Genomic DNA, 18,214 nt, shown 5'->3' with positions numbered 1-18,214 from the left:
AACACTGTGTTGCCTATAGCCCTCATGAGAATACAAGTGGCATCCAAAGAAAAGATAAAACTTAGTCCGTTTGAGATGACTTCTGGGAGACCCTTCCTTACCTTAGACCTGTTTATCAAACTGGAAACCCAGTCTACTATACAGTATAATCAAAATCTAAGCCAGGGACCAGGCGTGGTGATTCATGGCTGTACTGTCATCACTTTGGGAGACTGCAGGGGGCAGATCACTGGAGGTCAGGAGTTCAAGATCGTCCTGGGCCACATGGCAAAATGCCTGAAATACAAAAATGAGCCAGGCGAGGTGGTGGGCCTGTAATGCCAGCTACTCAGCTGGCTGAGGCAGGAGAATCTCTTGAACCTGGGAGGCTGATATTACAGTGAGCCGAGATCGCACCATTGCACTCCAGCCTGGGCGATAGGGCAACACTCTGCTATGCAGACAAACAAACAAACACACCAACAAATAATCTAAGCCCAGTACATCAGGCTATCCAGGAATATAGCAATACAGTGCTACTTTCACCTGGACAAGTGAAAAACATCCCCCAAATCCTACCTGGAGACAGGGTCCTATTAAACACTTGGAAGGAAGGCCCCCTGGCAGATCCACTTCTTCCTAAATGGAAGGGACCTTAGCAAGTACTACTAACCACCCCAATGGCTGTCGAGCTGCAAGGAATAGCCAGTCGGGTTCAAGTGATCAGAATTCAACTTTGCAATAAACCTTTGCAGGAACCAGAGGAAGCTACTAATTACACCTGCCAGCCCATAGGGGCTCTAAAGCTTCTATTCAAGAACACAATTCCAGATAAAGCCCATCTGGAAGATAAGTAACATCTTCATTTTCTTGGTACTTGCCTGCTGCACTCTAATGACTTTTAGAGAGACTGGACTATCTGCTGGGGAAGTAATTAACCATACCGTTAGTCTATTAAACTTAACTCAGGCCTGGGAGCTTTGGCTCACACCTGTAATCCCAACACTTTGGGAGGCCGAGGCGAGTGAGTCACTTGAGGTCAGGAGTTCGACACCAGCCTGACCAACATGGTGAAACCTCATCTCTACTAAAAATACAAAATTAACCGAGTGTGGTGGCGCATGCCTGTAATCCCAGCTACTTGGGAGGCTGAGGCAGGAGAATTGCTTGAACCCAGGAGGTGGAGGTTACAGTGTGCCGAGTTTGCACCATTGCATTCCAGCCTGGGCAACAAAAGTGAAACACTGTCTCAGAACAAAAAGAAACAAACAAAAAAAACAACTTAACCTTGTTGACTTTGCATAACTACCAAAATTTGGGGATATGCCAGACCTGGGCCCTTAGAAGACTGGCCAGGCATCCTAGCACTTCTCCAGGGACAAAATCACTGGCCCACAGAATAGGGATATCAGGCCCAACAGTCAACACAGAGGGACTTTACTGGGTCAGGTCATGGATTCCTGAAGTTCCTCCTCTTAACTATCAACAGTAGTTCAAATGTCCCTAAAGGAAAAATAGTTTCTTACAAATCTTTTATCCAGAGCAATTCTCATTCTGGATTTACAGTAATCATGGCAGTTCTGCCACTTTGGTAGAACTCCAACAGAGTCAGTGCAGCTGAACCTTTGCCACTGGGTAACCAATCTTAGTCAATACCTCTGCAAGAATTAAACTAATAAGTGGACTCCTCACCCAGGCAACCAATTTTTTGCTCTCTATGCCCCCGGACTGGCACCACCTCTATTTCCTATCAACACAACTAGAACCTGTAGTTTTTGTTGAGGCCATCCTCCCACGGGAAGCCCTTGTTCACCGTATCTCAATATGTCCCCCAGGGACTCTCAACATATCCCATCAAAAGATGACTATGCCTTGTGGTGGAACCCTAAAGGGGGAACATTATTTAAAGATCTTACTAATGCCACCATCAAACTCTATCATTCATTAATGGACCCAGTAACCACTGCCAACTTAGCTGCACATATCTTTCACTTACAGGCCAGAAAATAGGAGACCCCTTTTATAGAGCCTCCACTGCATTCACCACTTTAATGCAAAATACTTTTGCAGCAGAAATTTCACCATCACAAGGAAGTTTTGGGGTTTGTGGATTTTCAGCATATCTACAATTTCCTCCACTATGGTAGGGATGATGCTCCGTCGCTTACATCTCCCCTTATCTAACTTTCGAATGGTCTAACACATCTCTCCCTTTCCCCGTGTGGCAACATAGCAAGATTCACCTCCGAGCAAGACCCCATATTCCCTTAAACTCAGTACTGCCCTCTCTATTGGGATTATCAGGGTCAGCTACGGGAGGTGGAGGTTTGGGAATCCAGCATAAACTGTTTTAGGAGATCACAGTGGCCCCCCAACAAATGGAAATGGGCCTCACTGGACTTCAACAACAGCTGGATTCCCTGGCCAGTATAGTCCTACAAAACCGAAAAGCCAGAATCTTCTCACAGCTGGACAAAGAGAAACATGTTTGTATCTGAAAGAAGAATGCTCTTTTTACATCAATCAGTCTGGTTTAGTCCAAGAAAATATTAAAAATATATTTACTCAGGCAAACAAAATTATTACTTTAGGAACTTCCATGGGAAATTGGAAGCATTAGCTATTGTCTGCCTTGCTCCCTTTAATACTGCCAGTCATTAAAATATTTTAAGATTTAACTTTTGGTCCAATTTTGTTTAAAGTCCTGATTTCTTACTTTCTTGCTTACAGCAATTTCAGGTCCACATGATGGTTTTGCAAGGCTTTTAACCTTGGTCTCCTAATGAGCTATCTCAGGTTTTGTGCACCAGTCCCGTGAACAACATGGTTCACCCCGCGATAGATCAGGCAGGAAGAGACTTTAGCGCCCAGGCTAGGCAGGGACAATGCCCCACTCAGCAGGAAGCAGCTTCAGAAGAAATGACCTAGCCCCTCAACCTCCCATATGATGATAGGCCCTAAGATCTCTTAGGGGGGAATTGAGGCAGGATAAGCAGTCAAGGAAGTGACCATGCCCTTGGCACGCAGCAACCGTGGGGACCGTACAGCCAACACAATAAGCCTCAGCATTCACGTTGTAGTTAAGCTCATTCAAGCAAAGCTGTCTCAAGTAGGGAATTTCCTCTGTAGAGAGCACGTGCACTTTGATTTTACCTGTCCTCAAACTGACCCTTTGCTCATTGTAATAGTAAAAACCACACACCTGGATGGAGATTTAAAGTGCTAATGAGACATGTGATGTATGAATGAGCATGGATGGGCATGTACATCCAGAGGACCACCCAGAACATGTTTACTAGTAACACATCTTCCCACTTCCTTATGAATAATCATGTAAGACTCCCGTAAGGGGAGTTTCCCCAGTAATAATGAACGCTGTCTCATCCTTACGAGCAGCCAGCCCTGAATCCTCTCTGTGTTTCTCAGTGTGTATTCTGCAGCTAGCTTTCAAAATATTCTTTTTCCTTTGCAATAAATTACTCTATGCTGCATCTCCTTTGCTATGTGCCTCTTGTTTAAATTCGTTTAAACTAAGAAAGCAAGAACCAATGTCTCAGAACAGCCGTCAACAACACTCCGAAATATTCTACCACTTTTGTTGATCTCATCACCTTCTGCAAATCATCATCTATTAAGCTATGAGTCTGCATATACATACTATAATACACCTCCATTTTGGAAAAGCATTATGCTGGAACAGGAAATTCTCATGTTGCCAAATTCTATTTCAATTCTTCCAATCTGTGAACCCCCTTATTTTGAGTTTCATACGTCTGATTCTGTCCCATTACTGCTAAAAATTATTCACAGAGAACCAGATAAAGACAAACATTATTTTGAATAAATGTCTTTTTTTTTTTTTTTTTTAGACAGGGCCTCACTTGTTGCCCAGTCTGGAGTGCACTATTGGGATCACAGCTCACTGCAGCCTCGATCTCCTGAGCTCAAACGATCCTCCTACCTCAGCCTCCTGAGTAGCTGGTACAACAGGTGTGCAACACCACACCCAGCTAATTTTTTATGTTTTGCAGAGATGTAGTCTTGCCGTGGTGCCCAGGCTCGTCTCACATTCCTGGGCTCAAGTGATCCTCCTGACTCAGCTCCCCAAAATGCTGGGATTACAGGTGTGAGACACTGTGCCTGGCCATACACCCATCTTTTTAAAAAACTCCAGTCATTATATGAATACAATAGAATCTGCATGTTGTTCTTGGTCTTGTCCATTTTCTTTTTTTACTATTATTATACTTTAAGTTCTACAGTACATGTGCACAATGTGCAGGTTTATTGTATATGTATACTTACGCCATGTTGGTTTGCTGCACCCGTTAACTCGTCATTTACATTAGGTATTCCTACTATTGTTATCCCTCCCCCCTCCCCCACCCCAAGACAGGCCCCGGTGTGTGAGGTTACCCACCCTGTTTCCAAGTGTTCTCATAGTTCAGTTCCCACTATGAGTGAGAACATGCAGTGTTTTGTTTTCTGTCCTTGCTATAGTTTGCTGAGAATGATGGTTTCCAGCTTCATCCATGTCCCTACAAAGGACATGAACTCATCCCTTTTTATGGCTGCATAGTATTCCATGGTGTATATGTGCCACATTTTCTTAATCCAGTCTATCATCGATGGACATTTGGGTTGGTTCCAAGTCTTTGCTATTGTGAATAGTGCTGCAATAAACATATGTGTGCATGTGTCTTTACAGTAGCATGATTTATAATCCTTTGGGTATATAACCAGTAATGGGATGGCTGGGTCAAATAGTATTTCTAGTTCTAGATCCTTGAGGAATTGCCACACTCTCTTCCACAATGGTTGAACTAATTTACACTCCCACCAACAGTGTAAAAGTGTTCCTATTTCTCCACATCCCTCCAGCACCTGTTGTTTCCTGACTTTTTAATGACCACCATTCTAATTGGTGTGAGATGGCATCTCATTGTGGTTTTGATTTTCATTTCTCTGATGGCCAGTGACAATGAGTGTTTTTTCATGTGCTGTTGGCTGCATAAATGACTTCTTTTGAGAAGTATCTGTTCATATCCTTTGCCCAATTTTGATGGGGTTGTTTGATTTTTTCTTGTAAATTTGTTTAAGTTATCTGTAGATTCTGGATATTAGGCCTTTGTCAGATGAGTAGATTGCAAAATTTTTCTCCCATTCTGTAGGTTGCCTGTTCACTCTGCTAGTAGTTTCTTGCTGTGCAGAAGCTCTTTAGTTTAATTAGATCCCATTTGTCAATTTTGGCTTTTGTTGCCATTGCTTTTGGTGTTTGAGTCATGAAGTCCTTGCCCATGCCTATGTCCTGAATGGTATTGCCTAGGTTTTCTTCTAGGGTTTTTTTTTTTTTTTTTTTTTTTTTTGAGGTGTAAGAGTGAGAGATTAATGATCTTTTTTTTTTCTTTTTTTTTTCCAAGCCTAATGTCTTTTATTTATTTTTTTTTCTTTTATTATTATTATTATTATTATACTTTAGGTTTTATGGTACATGTGCGCAATGTGCAGGTAAGTTACATATGTATACATGTGCCATGCTGGTGCGCTGCACCCACCAACTCGTCATCTAGCATTAGGTATATCTCCCAATGCTATCCCTCCCCCCTCCCCCCACCCCACAACAGTCCCCGAAGTGTGATGTTCCCCTTCCTGTGTCCATGTGTTCTCATTGTTCAATTCCCACCTATGAGTGAGAATATGCGGTGTTTGGTTTTTTGTTCTTGCGATAGTTTACTGAGAATGATGATTTCCAATTTCATCCATGTCCCTACAAAGGACATGAACTCATCATTTTTTATGGCTGCATAGTATTCCATGGTGTATATGTGCCACATTTTCTTAATCCAGTCTATCATTGTTGGACATTTGGGTTGGTTCCAAGTCTTTGCTATTGTGAATAATGCCGCAATAAACATACGTGTGCATGTGTCTTTATAGCAGCATGATTTATAGTCCTTTGGGTATATACCCAGTAATGGGATGGCTGGGTCGAATGGAATTTCTAGTTCTAGATCCCTGAGGAATCGCCACACTGACTTCCACAAGGGTTGAACTAGTTTACAGTCCCACCAACAGTGTATAAGTGTTCCTATTTCTCCACATCCTCTCCAGCACCTGTTGTTTCCTGACTTTTTAATGATTGCCGTTCTAACTGGTGTGAGATGGTATCTCATTGTGGTTTTGATTTACATTTCTCTGATGGCCAGTGATGGTGAGCATTTTTTCATGTGTTTTTTGGCTGCATAAATGTCTTCTTTTGAGAAGTGTCTGTTCATGTCCTTCGCCCACTTTTTGATGGGGTTGTTTGTTTTTTTCTTGTAAATTTGTTGGAGTTCATTGTAGATTCTGGATATTAGCCCTTTGTCAGATGAGTAGGTTGCAAAAATTTTCTCCCATTTTGTAGGTTGCCTGTTCACTCTGATGGTAGTTTCTTTTGCTGTGCAGAAGCTCTTGAGTTTAATTAGATCCCATTTGTCAATTTTGGCTTTTGTTGCCATTGCTTTTGGTGTTTTAGACATGAAGTCCTTGCCCATGCCTATGTCCTGAATGGTAATGCCTAGGTTTTCTTCTAGGGTTTTTATGGTTTTAGGTCTAACATTTAAGTCTTTAATCCATCTTGAATTGATTTTTGTATAAGGTGTAAGGAAGGGATCCAGTTTCAGCTTTCTACATATGGCTAGCCAGTTTTCCCAGCACCATTTATTAAATAGGGAATCCTTTCCCAATTTCTTGTTTTTGTCAGGTTTATCAAAGATCAGATACTTGTAGATATGTGGCATTATTTCTGACGGCTCTGTTCTGTTCCATTGATCTATATCTCTGTTTTGGTACCAGTACCATGCTGTTTTGGTTACTGTAGCCTTGTAGTATAGTTTGAAGTCAGGTAGTGTGATGCCTCCAGCTTTGTTCTTTTGGCTTAGGATTGACTTGGTGATGCGGGCTCTTTTTTGGTTCCATATGAACTTTAAAGTAGGTTTTTCCAATTCTGTGAAGAAAGTCATTGGTAGCTTGATGGGGATGGCATTGAATCTGTAAATTACCTTGGGAAGGATGGCCATTTTCATGATATTGATTCTTCCTACCCATGAGCATGGAATGTTCTTCCATTTGTTTGTATCCTCTTATTTCCTTGAGCAGTGGTTTGTAGTTCTCCTTGAAGAGGTCCTTCACATCCCTTGTAAGTTGGATTCCTAGGTATTTTATTCTCTTTGAAGCAATTGTGAATGGGAGTTCACTCATGATTTGGCTCTCTGTTTGTCTGTTATTGATGTATAAGAATGCTTGTGATTTTTGCACATTGATTTTATATCCTGAGACTTTGCTGAAGTTGCTTATCAGCTTAAGGAGATTTTGGGCTGAGACAATGAGGTTTTCTAGATTTACTATCATGTCATCTGCAAACAGGGACAATTTGACTTCCTCTTTTCCTGATTGAATACCCTTGATTTCCTTCTCCTGCCTAATTGCCCTGGCCAGAACTTCCAACACTATGTTGAATAGAAGTGGTGAGAGAGGGCATCCCTGTCTTGTGCCAGTTTTCAAAGGGAATGCTTCCAGTTTTTGCCCATTCAGTATGATATTGGCTGTGGGTTTGTCATAAATAGCTCTTATTATTTTGAGATACGTCCCATCAATTCCTAATTTATTGAGAGTTTTTAGCATGAAGGGTTGTTGAATTTTGTCAAAGGCCTTTTCTGCATCTATTGAGATAATCATGTGGTTTTTGTCTTTGGTTCTGTTTATATGCTGGATTACATTTATTGATTTGCGTATATTGAACCAGCCTTGCATCCCAGGGATGAAGCCCACTTGATCATGGTGGATAAGCTTTTTGATGTGCTGCTGGATTCTGTTTGCCAGTATTTTATTGAGGATTTTTGCATCGATGTTCATCAGGGATATTGTTCTAAAATTCTCTTTTTTTGTTGTGTCTCTGCCAGGCTTTGGTATCAGGATGATGCTGACCTCATGAAATGAGTTAGGGAGGGTTCCCTCTTTTTCTATTGATTGGAATAGTTTCAGAAGGAATGGTACCAGTTCCTCTTTGTACCTCTGGTAGAATTCGGCTGTGAATCCATCTGGTCCTGGACTTTTTTTGGTTGGTAGACTATTAATTATTGCCTCAATTTCAGAACCTGTTATTGGTCTATTCAGAGATTCAACTTCTTCCTGGTTTAGTCTTGGGACAGTGTATGTGTTGAGGAATTTATGCATTTCTTCTAGATTTTCTAGTTTATTTGCATAGAGGTGTTTATAGCATTCTCTGATGGTAGTTTGTATTTCTTTGGGATTGGTGGTGATATCCCCTTTATCATTTTTTATTGTGTCTATTTCATTCTTCTCTCTTTTCTTCTTTATTAGTCTTGCTAGCGGTCTATCAATTTTGTTGATCTGTTCAAAAAACCAGCTCCTGGATTCATCGATTTTATGAAGGGTTTTTTGTGTCTCTATTTCCTTTGGTTGTGCTCTGATCTTAGTTATTTTTTGCCTTCTGCTAGCTTTTGAATGTGTTTGCTCTTACTTCTCTAGTTCTTTTAATTGTGATGTTAGGGTGTCGATTTTAGATCTTTCCTGCTTTCTCTTGTGGGCATTTGGTGCTATAAATTTCCCTCTATACACTACTTTAAATATGTCCCAGAGATTCTGGTATGTTGTGTCTTTGTTCTTGTTGGTTTTAAAGAATATCTTTATTTCTGCCTTCATTTTGCTATTTACCCAGCAGTCACTCAGGAGCAGGTTGTTCAGTTTCCATGTAGTTGTGCTGTTTTGAGTAAGTTTCTGAATCCTGAGTTCTAATTTGATTGCCCTATGGTCTGAGAGACAGTTAGTGATAATTTCTGTTCTTTTGCATTTGCTGAGGAGTGCATTACTTCCAACTATGTGGTTAATTTTGGAATAAGTGTGACGTGGTGCTAAGAAGAATGTATATTCTGTTGATTGGGGGTGGAGAGTTCTGTAGATGTCTATTAGGTCTGCTTGGTGAAGAGCTGAGTTCAAGTCCCAGATATCCTTGTTAACTTTCTGTCTTGTTGATCTGTCTAATGTAGACAGTGGGGTGTTAAAGTCTCCCATTATTATTGTGTGGGAGTCTAAGTCTCTTTGTAGGTCTCTAAGGACTTGCTTTATGAATCTGGGTGTGCTGTATTGGATGCATATATATTTAGGATAGTTAGCTCTTCTTGTTGAATTGATCCCTTTACCATTATGTAATGGCCTTCTTTGTTTCCCTTGATCTTTGTTGGTTTAAATTCTGTTTTATCAGAGACTAGGATCGCAACCCCTGCTTTTTTTTTTGGTTTTCCATTTGCTTGGTAGATCTTCCTCCATCCCTTTATTTTGAGCCTATGTTTGTCTTTGCACGTGAGATGTGTCTCCTGAATACGGCACACTGATGGGTCTTGACTCTTTATCCAATTTGGCAGTCTGTGTCTTTTAATTGGGGCATTTAGCCCATTTACATTTAAAGTTAATATTGTTGATCCTGTCATTATGATGTTAGCTGGTTATTTTGCTTGTTAGTTGATGCAGTTTCTTCCTAGCATTGATGGTCTTTACAATTTGGCATGTTTTTGCAGTGGCTGGTACCGGTTGATCCTTTCCGTGTTTAGTGCTTCCTTCATGAGTTCTTGTAAGGCAGGCCTGGTGGTAACAAAATCTCTCAGCATTTTTTTGTATGTAAAGAATTTTATTTCTCCTTCACTTATGAAGCTTAGTTTGGCTGGATATGAAATTCTGGGTTGAAAATTCTTTTCTTTAAGAATGTTGAATATTGGCCCCCACTCTCTTCTGGCTTGTAGAGTTTCTGCTGAGAGATCCGCTGTTAGTCTGATAGGCTTCCCTTTGTGAGTAACCCGACCTTTCTCTCTGGCTGCCCTTAACATTTTTTCCTTCATTTCAACCTTGGTGAATCTGACAATTATGTGTCTTGGGTTGCTTTTCTTGAGGAGTATCTTTGTGGCATTCTGTGTATTTCCTGAATTTGAATGTTGGCATGCCTTGCTAGGTTGAGGAAGTTCTCCTGGATCATATCCTGAAGAGTGTTTTCCAACTTGGTTCCATTCTCCGCATCACTTTCAGGTACACCAATCAAATGTAGATTTGGTCTTTTCACATAGTCCCATATTTTTGGAGGCTTTGTTTGTTTCTTTTTACTCTTTTTTCTCTAAACTTCTCTTCTCGCTTCACTTTATTCATTTGATCTTCCATCACTGATACCCTTTCTTCCACTTGATCAAATCAGCTACTGAAGCTTGTACATGCATCACGTAGTTCTTGTGTCATGGTTTTCAGATCCATCAGGTCGTTTAAGGTCTTCTCTACACTGTTTGTTCTAGTTAGCTATTTGTCTGATCTTTTTTCAAGGTTTTTGGCATCTTTGTGATGGGTTCGAACATCCTCCTTTAGCTTGGAGAAGTTTGTTATTACTGATCTTCTGAAGCCTACTTCTGTCTACTTGTCAAATTCATTCTCCATCCAGCTTTGTTCCATTGCTGGCAAGGAACTGCGATCCTTTGGAGGAGAAGAGGCATTCTGATTTTTAGAATTTTCAGCCTTTCTTCTCTGGTTTCTCCCCATCTTTGTAGTTTTATCTACCTTTGGTTTTTGATGATGGTGACCTACAGGTGGGGTTTTGGTATGGATGTCCTTTTTGTTGGTGTTGATGCTATTCCTTGCTGTTTGTTAGTTTTCCTTCTAACAGTCAGGACACTCAGCTGCAGGTCTGTTGGAGTTTGCTGGAGGTCCACTCCAGACCCTGTTTGCCTAGGTATCACCAGCAGAGGGTGCAGAACAGCAAATATTGCAGAACAGCAAATATTGCTGCCTGATCCTTCCTCTGGAAGCTTCGTCTCAGAGGGGCACCTGGCTGTTTGAGGTGTCAGTCGGAACCCTACTGGGAGATGTCTCCCAGTTAAGCTACTTGGGGGTCAAGGACCCACTTGACGAGGCAGTCGATCCGTTCTCAGATCTCAAACTCCGTGCTGGGAGAGCAACTGCTCTCTTCAGAATTGTCAGACAGGGACGTTTAAGTCTGCAGAAGTTTCTGCTGCCTTTTGTTCATCTATGCCCTGCCCCCAGAGGTGAAGTCTACAGAGGCAGGCGGGCCTCTTTGAGCTGCGGTGGGCTCCTCCCAGTTTGAGCTTCCTGGCTGCTTTGTTTACCTAGTCAAGCCTCAGCAATGGAGGACGCCCCTCCCCCAGCCTCACTGCTGCAGTTCAGTCTTGGACTGCTGTGCTAGCAGTGAGCAAGGCTCCATGGGTGTGAGAACCACTGAGCCAGGCACAGGATATAATCTCCTGATGTGCCTTTTGCTAAGACTTTTGGAAAAGTGCAGTATCAGGGCAGGAGTGTCCCGAGTTTCCAGGTACCATCTGTCATGGCTTCCCTTGGCTAGGAAAGGGAATTCCTCCACCCCTTGCACTTCCCTGGTGAGGTGATGCCCTGCCCAGCTTCAGCTCACACTCTGTGGGCTGCACCCACTGTCCGAGTCCCAGTGAGATGAACCTCGTACCTCTGTTGGAAATGCAGAAATCACCCGTCTTCTGTGTCACTCACACTAGGAGCTGTAGCCTGGAGCTGTTCGTATTCGGCCATCTTGGAATAATCTCAGTCTTATCCATATTCTTTCTAGTAAACCCCTTTTGTTTCATTAGCTCAAACTCACATCCACATGTTTCTGAAATATCTAACACTCCCCTTCAATTTCTTCTCACAATTTCAAAAATTTCCTTAGTTTTCAGTGGATTTCAGGGTAACTGTATTCTAATAATGTCAATGATAGGAACACATTTATTTTCAGTAGCTGCAATACTTTTTTCTAGTCAACCTCATAATTAAGGGACTCCCGTAATTTTGATGAATTTCTAAATGCATTTTACTTCATTTTTGAACATTACACCACTTACCTTTCATGCTTTAACTGTCTAAATAATTTTAGTGTAATTTAAAAAATATTTACTTTTAATTGATACAGTCCATGTAGAGTAAATGTGCTCTCTAACACATAATCAAGTAATTTACATTAATTGTGGATACTTGTGTGATTTAAAATATTTAGTCATTACACTGATATACATAAAAATTTATGTAAAGATACAAAATAAAGAGTTATAAAGAGTAAAAAATTTCACACCAGGCTTCTGAACAAATCTGCCTTTTAAAAACTCTTCAGAATAATTCTTTAAACATGAAATGATCACCAGTGAAATTTTCATAACTGCCTTCAGTGAATAAAGTACAAACGTTTCTTGATAATTGCTATTTTCCTGGGAAAGAATACTTTTTCAGAAAATGTTTGATATTTGATGAAATTCCATTTCTGAAAAGTCAAATATTTTAAGGAATAAAATTTGCATGACCTACTTGAGGGTTCTTTAGAATATTTTCAAAAATTGCACAGACATATTTGTAATTAAATCAAACTATTTCTTTTTTCCACCCTGTGGCACTATGGATTGCATGAACATAGAAAGGGAACAATTGCCAGCTTCCCTCAGAAGGAAGTAGTGGCCTTCAGAAGAATTGCAAGTGAGACGTTTTTCAGTAATAGGCCTGTGGCACCCATGTGTCCCCTCCACATGCACGACGCTCAGGGCTCTGCAGGTGCAAGGGCAAATCTTGCCTTTATTTTAAATTTTGATATATTGTTCATCGTGGATGTTTTGTACTAATTTTGATTTTTGAAAAATTATGGTAAACTACTTCTCATCTTGATTACCAAGTGCCTTGCTTTCCCCCAAAATTTTGCCTCATTCATCTGAACCAAGTCCTGGCCCTACCCTGCCTGCTGCCTTGTGAACTTCTCACTGTGTGATGCCCTGGGCCACTCCCACAGGCAGGGAGATTCTCTGCTCATTGCAACCAGAGGCACCCTAATGCATAAGATGGTGAAATGCCAACCATGTGGCCTTTTCGCCATCATCTCCCCAGTGTCTAGGAGAGAACCAGCACTGGAAAACCCTTGAGGAACATTTGTTGAATAAAGGAAACATCATAACGAGTGTCTGAAGATTGCTTTAAGCTCCTGATGGGAAATGATTGGTGTTCCAACAAAGTGGCTTTCAAAAATCTTTAGAATAAAGGAATTACAGAAACACAGTGCTCTTGTGGCCAGGGAAAGCAATCTCCCCAGACACGACAGTCAAGGTCACAAGGAACGTCAGACATCAGTTATCCCAGGATTGCCATTTTCCAGAGATATTACAAATGAGGCCCCAAGAAGGGAAAGACAAATCCCAGGTCACAGGCAGCTAAGGCTGGAACAGAGTCTAAGAAGCCAAATGTCCAGCCTGCCTGCTGCAGAGCTGCTCCTTGCCCAGACCCAGGAGCCTCAACTATTTGGGGTGAGAGCCTCTCTGCTTACTGAGGGCAGTATTTCGGAAAATGCACCCTCACTGGGTGCTTCCACTCTGTTCTTCTAGCACAAAATATGGTTTAGCAAGTCCAGAAATGTTTCTCTCCTTGTCCAGTATTATACTGAGATAACAGCCTTATACAGACAGCATAGTCCTGTAAAAATACTATATCAGACCAATTTTACATAACAGCTCCCTTTTATACAGATGTTTAACATTAGATAGATATTTAACATTATATATGCATATATACACACATATATGTTTGTGTGTGTGTGTGTGAGATCATATGAATGAGTTTTTCTCTATACATGTTTTTTAAAGATCATGAGGAACTGTTTGCTTTCAGCTGGCAAGGCCAGCAAAACCCTTTTCCTTCCTACCTCAGTCTTATATCAACTCTCTAAGTGATACAGGCAGGAGGCAGAGAAACTCTAGGCAGACAAGGGTGAGTCCTTGGTGAAACCCCACCTTCAAGCTGAAAAGCCTGAAGTGAGGACTTCTATCCCATCTTGGCCACTCCCTGCCAATTGGTTCTTTCTGAATAATGTTTTCTTACCAATTGAATTTTGCCTTTTCCAAAACCACCTACGGCCCACCCTGCCCCATGTCCTATGTTTGTAAAGACCCCAGATTCAGCCAGTAGAGAGGAGAAGCAGCTGGACATCAGGGAGCGGTGACTTGACTTCAGAGATGACAGCTAAATGTCGGGGAGAAGCAATTTGACTTCGGAGGAGAGAGGCAGAGAGGCGATTTGACTTCAGGGGAGAGTGACCTGTCCTTCACGTCCCCTTTCCAGCTGCCTTCTCTGCTGAGAGCTGCTTTCATCGCAAAATAAAATTCTCCGCACTCACCATCCTTCAATTAGTCTGTGTGACCTCATTCTTCTTGGGCACCAGAAAAGAATTTGGGACCCACCAAGTATGAGTACCCAAAAAGGCTGTCACACTGGCCCTTTGCCCTTGCTGACAGAGGGCAGCCACCCCATGCGATGAGGCAAAGGTCCCAATGAGCTGATAACACACTGCTGTCCGTGGATGGTGGAGCTAAGAAAGCATTGTAACATGCACTCTGGGGCTTTGGGGTCGCAGGCACCTCTACCCGGATGGTGCCACAGTGCCTGCATGGAGGTTGCTCCTGCGAGTGCCAAAGCAGCTGACCAGTTGCCACACTCACTTGCCTACATGCTCCCTCCCATGAGAGGTGGGGTGTGGTGGGCCCAAGGAAAAGGAGTTTGCTCCTGCTGGTGCCAAAGTGGCTGGGCACCCCCGTCACGAGTCCTGTGAAGAGGTCAAGAAAGTGTCCTGCATCATAAACTTATGTCCCAAACTAGTCCTTAGGGATCTTGATCTCCTTTCCTTCCCACCATGTGACACCATTTCTTTGCGTTGAGGACATTATGTTGATTGGGCAGGACCTAGCAACTACTCTAGACACACTGGTAAAATACTGACATGACAACCAAAGTATTAATTTGCACAAAAAATCAGGGGACTTTTAACTTAGTGAAATATCAACATAGTACTTATCAGGTGACGAGCAAGTTGGTACATCTCACCCTTCCTACCATTCAAAGGGGACACGCAAAATATAGTGGGCCTCCTTAGGTTCTGATGGTGGTAACAGGTACCTCATTGAGGTGTGCTGCTGTGACTTATCTTTTAATGACTGGAAAATCTGCTACTTCTGAGTTTGGCCTAGTACAAGAAAAAGCTCTCTGAACCCACAACTATGGCTCCAAGGGCAGCTTCCTTAGGAACAGAGTTGTCAGAAAAACAAACAATAAAAAAAAATTCCTAGGCCTGGCTTACTTTTCTTTCTTTATAATGGGCTGGCAGCACCGCTGTTAATTTTCTATTGCCACATAACAAATTAACCCAAATTGAGCAGCCTAAAACAACACACATTTATTATCCACACTTCTGCAAGTCAAGACCAGGAAGGTTCGACCGGCCCCTCTGCTGAGTGTCTCCCAAGGCCAACTCAAAATGTCAGGCCGGCGGGGTGCTGATGTGGAGACTGTGGAATAATCCACTTCTAAGCTTATTCAGGTTATTGCTCATTTAGACCTAGTTCCTTAAGGTGGTAGGAATGTGGTTCCCATTTTTTTTGCTGGCTGTCATCCAGAAACTGCACTAAACACCTAGAGCCATCCTATACCTTCCTGGGAGCACTGCTTCATCCTCAAAGCGGGCCTGCTGTGTCACATCCTTCTTGCACTTTGATTTCCTTACCTCTTCTTCTGCTCCTTGGTAAGGAAAATGCTCTGCTTCTCAAGGATTCCCCTGCCAGGTCTGGCCCACCCACACCACATTCATGTCTCAGGGTCAACTGACTTGAGACATTAATTATCCAGCAAAATCTCAAAATCCCACCATAGCAGTATTTGGATTATTGCTTGATCGAGTATACAGGAGATGGGAGTCTGGGGAATCAGACTACAGCTGTTTCAGTCAGCTCGAGTTGCTATCACAGAATACCACAGACTGGGTGGCTTCATCACCAGACATTTCTTTCTCACGGTTCTGGAGGCTAGAAGTCCAAGATCAGGGTGCCAACATGCTCAAATTCTGGTGGGGGGCCTCTTCCTGGCTTGCAGTCAGCCACCTTGCTGTATCTTCACATGTTGAAGAGGCATGGAAGAACAAATTCCCTTTTCTCTAATTATAAGGGCACTAATCTCTTCATAGGGACCCAAACATCATGAACACATCTAAACCTAATTACCTCCGAAAAGCTCCACCTCCAAATATCATCCCATTGGGAGTTAGGGTTTCATCATATGAATTCTCAGAGGACACAAATATTCAGTCTGTTCATAATGCCTGTCTACCACAAAAGCCAGAAGTGGACAGCTTCATTATGACAGGCCCAACTGGGATAGCTCTGAAGGACAGTAGTGAAGGGAAATCCTCCAAGAGGGAAGATGCTTGAGCAGTGTTTTTGTGTGGAGGAGAGATGGCCAGACCTATAAGTATGTATCCATGTTTAGGCCGTGTCTCGTTTATTGGCTGTATGATCAAGGACTTTGTGGACACATGATTGAAAATGTACGACAAGGAGGTCTGGGAAAAAATATGTGGATAGAGTAGTCCAAATGGATATACAATGTGAAGATATTTAGGTCTTATGAGAGTTCTCAACAAAGGGTAACCTCTGTAGAGCAGAATTTTAATAATCTGAAGGATAAAGTATCTATTATCTAGATATTGATCAGCCTCTTTCCCCAACATTGGTGTCATAACCTCGTGAGCTCACAGAGTGGCCAAAGTGACCAAGGATAGAGATTTTGCTTCAGTAGCTTGGACTTCCACTCACCAAGGCCAACCTGGCTACAGTTGATAGAGACATGAAACAGCCAAGGGTCCCCGGTGAAACCCCGCCTTCAAGCCTAAGATGGCCTGAAGGTTGAGAAACCAGACTGCTGCTACTGAATGAAACCCGCAGCCAGAAGAACTGGCACTGTTTGCTATCCCATTACCAACGGATTCTTTCTTAATATTAGCAACATGTGTACTGGGGGAAGGGTGTGGAGCCACGGGAAGTTTGCACCTTGTGCAGAGGTGGCGGTGTGGAGCCTGGTCTCTTCGGTTCTTGTGTGGTGGCCCAGAATCAATCTGTGAGATGGGGGCCTGTTAGCAGGACTCCCTCTCGCTTTGCTGAGAGATTTTTTTCCTCCCTATTTTTCCTTTTCAACCAATAAATTCAGCTCCTCACCCTTCAATGTGTCCGCGAACCTAATTTTCCCTGTTCGTGTGAAAAGAACTCGGTTTTAAATGAACCGAGCAAAATTCTGCAATATAGTCATTGCTGAGTGTACAATCTGCCAGAACAGAGAGCAACACTGAGTCTCTTATATGGCACCTGTCTCCAGCGTGATCAGCCAGTTACCAGATGGCAGGTGATTACATTGGACCACTTCCACTATGGAAGGGACAGGGCTGTATTCTTACTCAAATTGACACTTATTCGGAATATGGATCTTCCTTCCCAACCACAGTAATTCCAGAAAATCAACATTTGTGCACTTAGAAAATGCTTTATTTACCATCATGGTATTCCACACAGCATCACCTCCAAACAAGGCACTCGCTTCCCAGAAAATAAAGTGCAGTGATGGGCCCGTGTTCATAGGAATTCACTGGTCTTATTATTTATATCTCCCTATCCCCCATCATCTTCTTTATAGAGATGATACTGTCTTGGCCTCCTTGTTTTTTGATTCCAAATCAGCCTCCCAATGTGTCCCCCATAATCTGAACGTGACTGGATGAACAGAAATTAGAATGGCCTTGTACAACTCAGTTACAGTGCTAGCTAGGTGGCAATACCTTGCAGGTCTGAGAAATTACTTTTAGGAAGCAGTGTTTGCTGTATGTCTGCATCCAACATAGTCTGCTTTCTCTCCAATAGTCAGGATTCATTCGTCTTAGAATGAAGGGGTATAACTGGGAGTGTCTCTGCTCACTTTCCCCCCGTGAACCACTAGCATAAATGCTTCCTGTCCTTCTGACTTTAGGCTCTCCTGAACTAGAAGTCTTAGTTCCAAAGGAAGAAATGCTTTCAACAAGGCACACAACAGTGACTCCATTGAAAAGAGACTGATACTGCCAGCAGGCCATTTTGGTCTCTTCATCACTTTCCATCTAGAGGCAAAGAAGGGGGTCATCTAATGCCTGGGGGTGATGAACCTGACAACCAAAGGGGGATTAATTGCACTATACCAAGGGCTAAAAAAGAGTATGTTTGATATGTCTAGAGAGCTTCTTAGTCCTCCCATATTTATTGCACTTAATGGAAAATTACAGCAACCCAATCCAGGCAGGATAGCTAATGGTCCAGACTGTTTAGTAATGAAGGTTTGAGTCATCCTGCCAGACCAA

This window comes from Pongo abelii, chromosome X (genome assembly GCF_028885655.2).
Source record: "Pongo abelii isolate AG06213 chromosome X, NHGRI_mPonAbe1-v2.0_pri, whole genome shotgun sequence".
NCBI lineage: Eukaryota > Metazoa > Chordata > Mammalia > Primates > Hominidae > Pongo > Pongo abelii.
Note: the sequence above shows the minus strand (reverse complement) of the source record.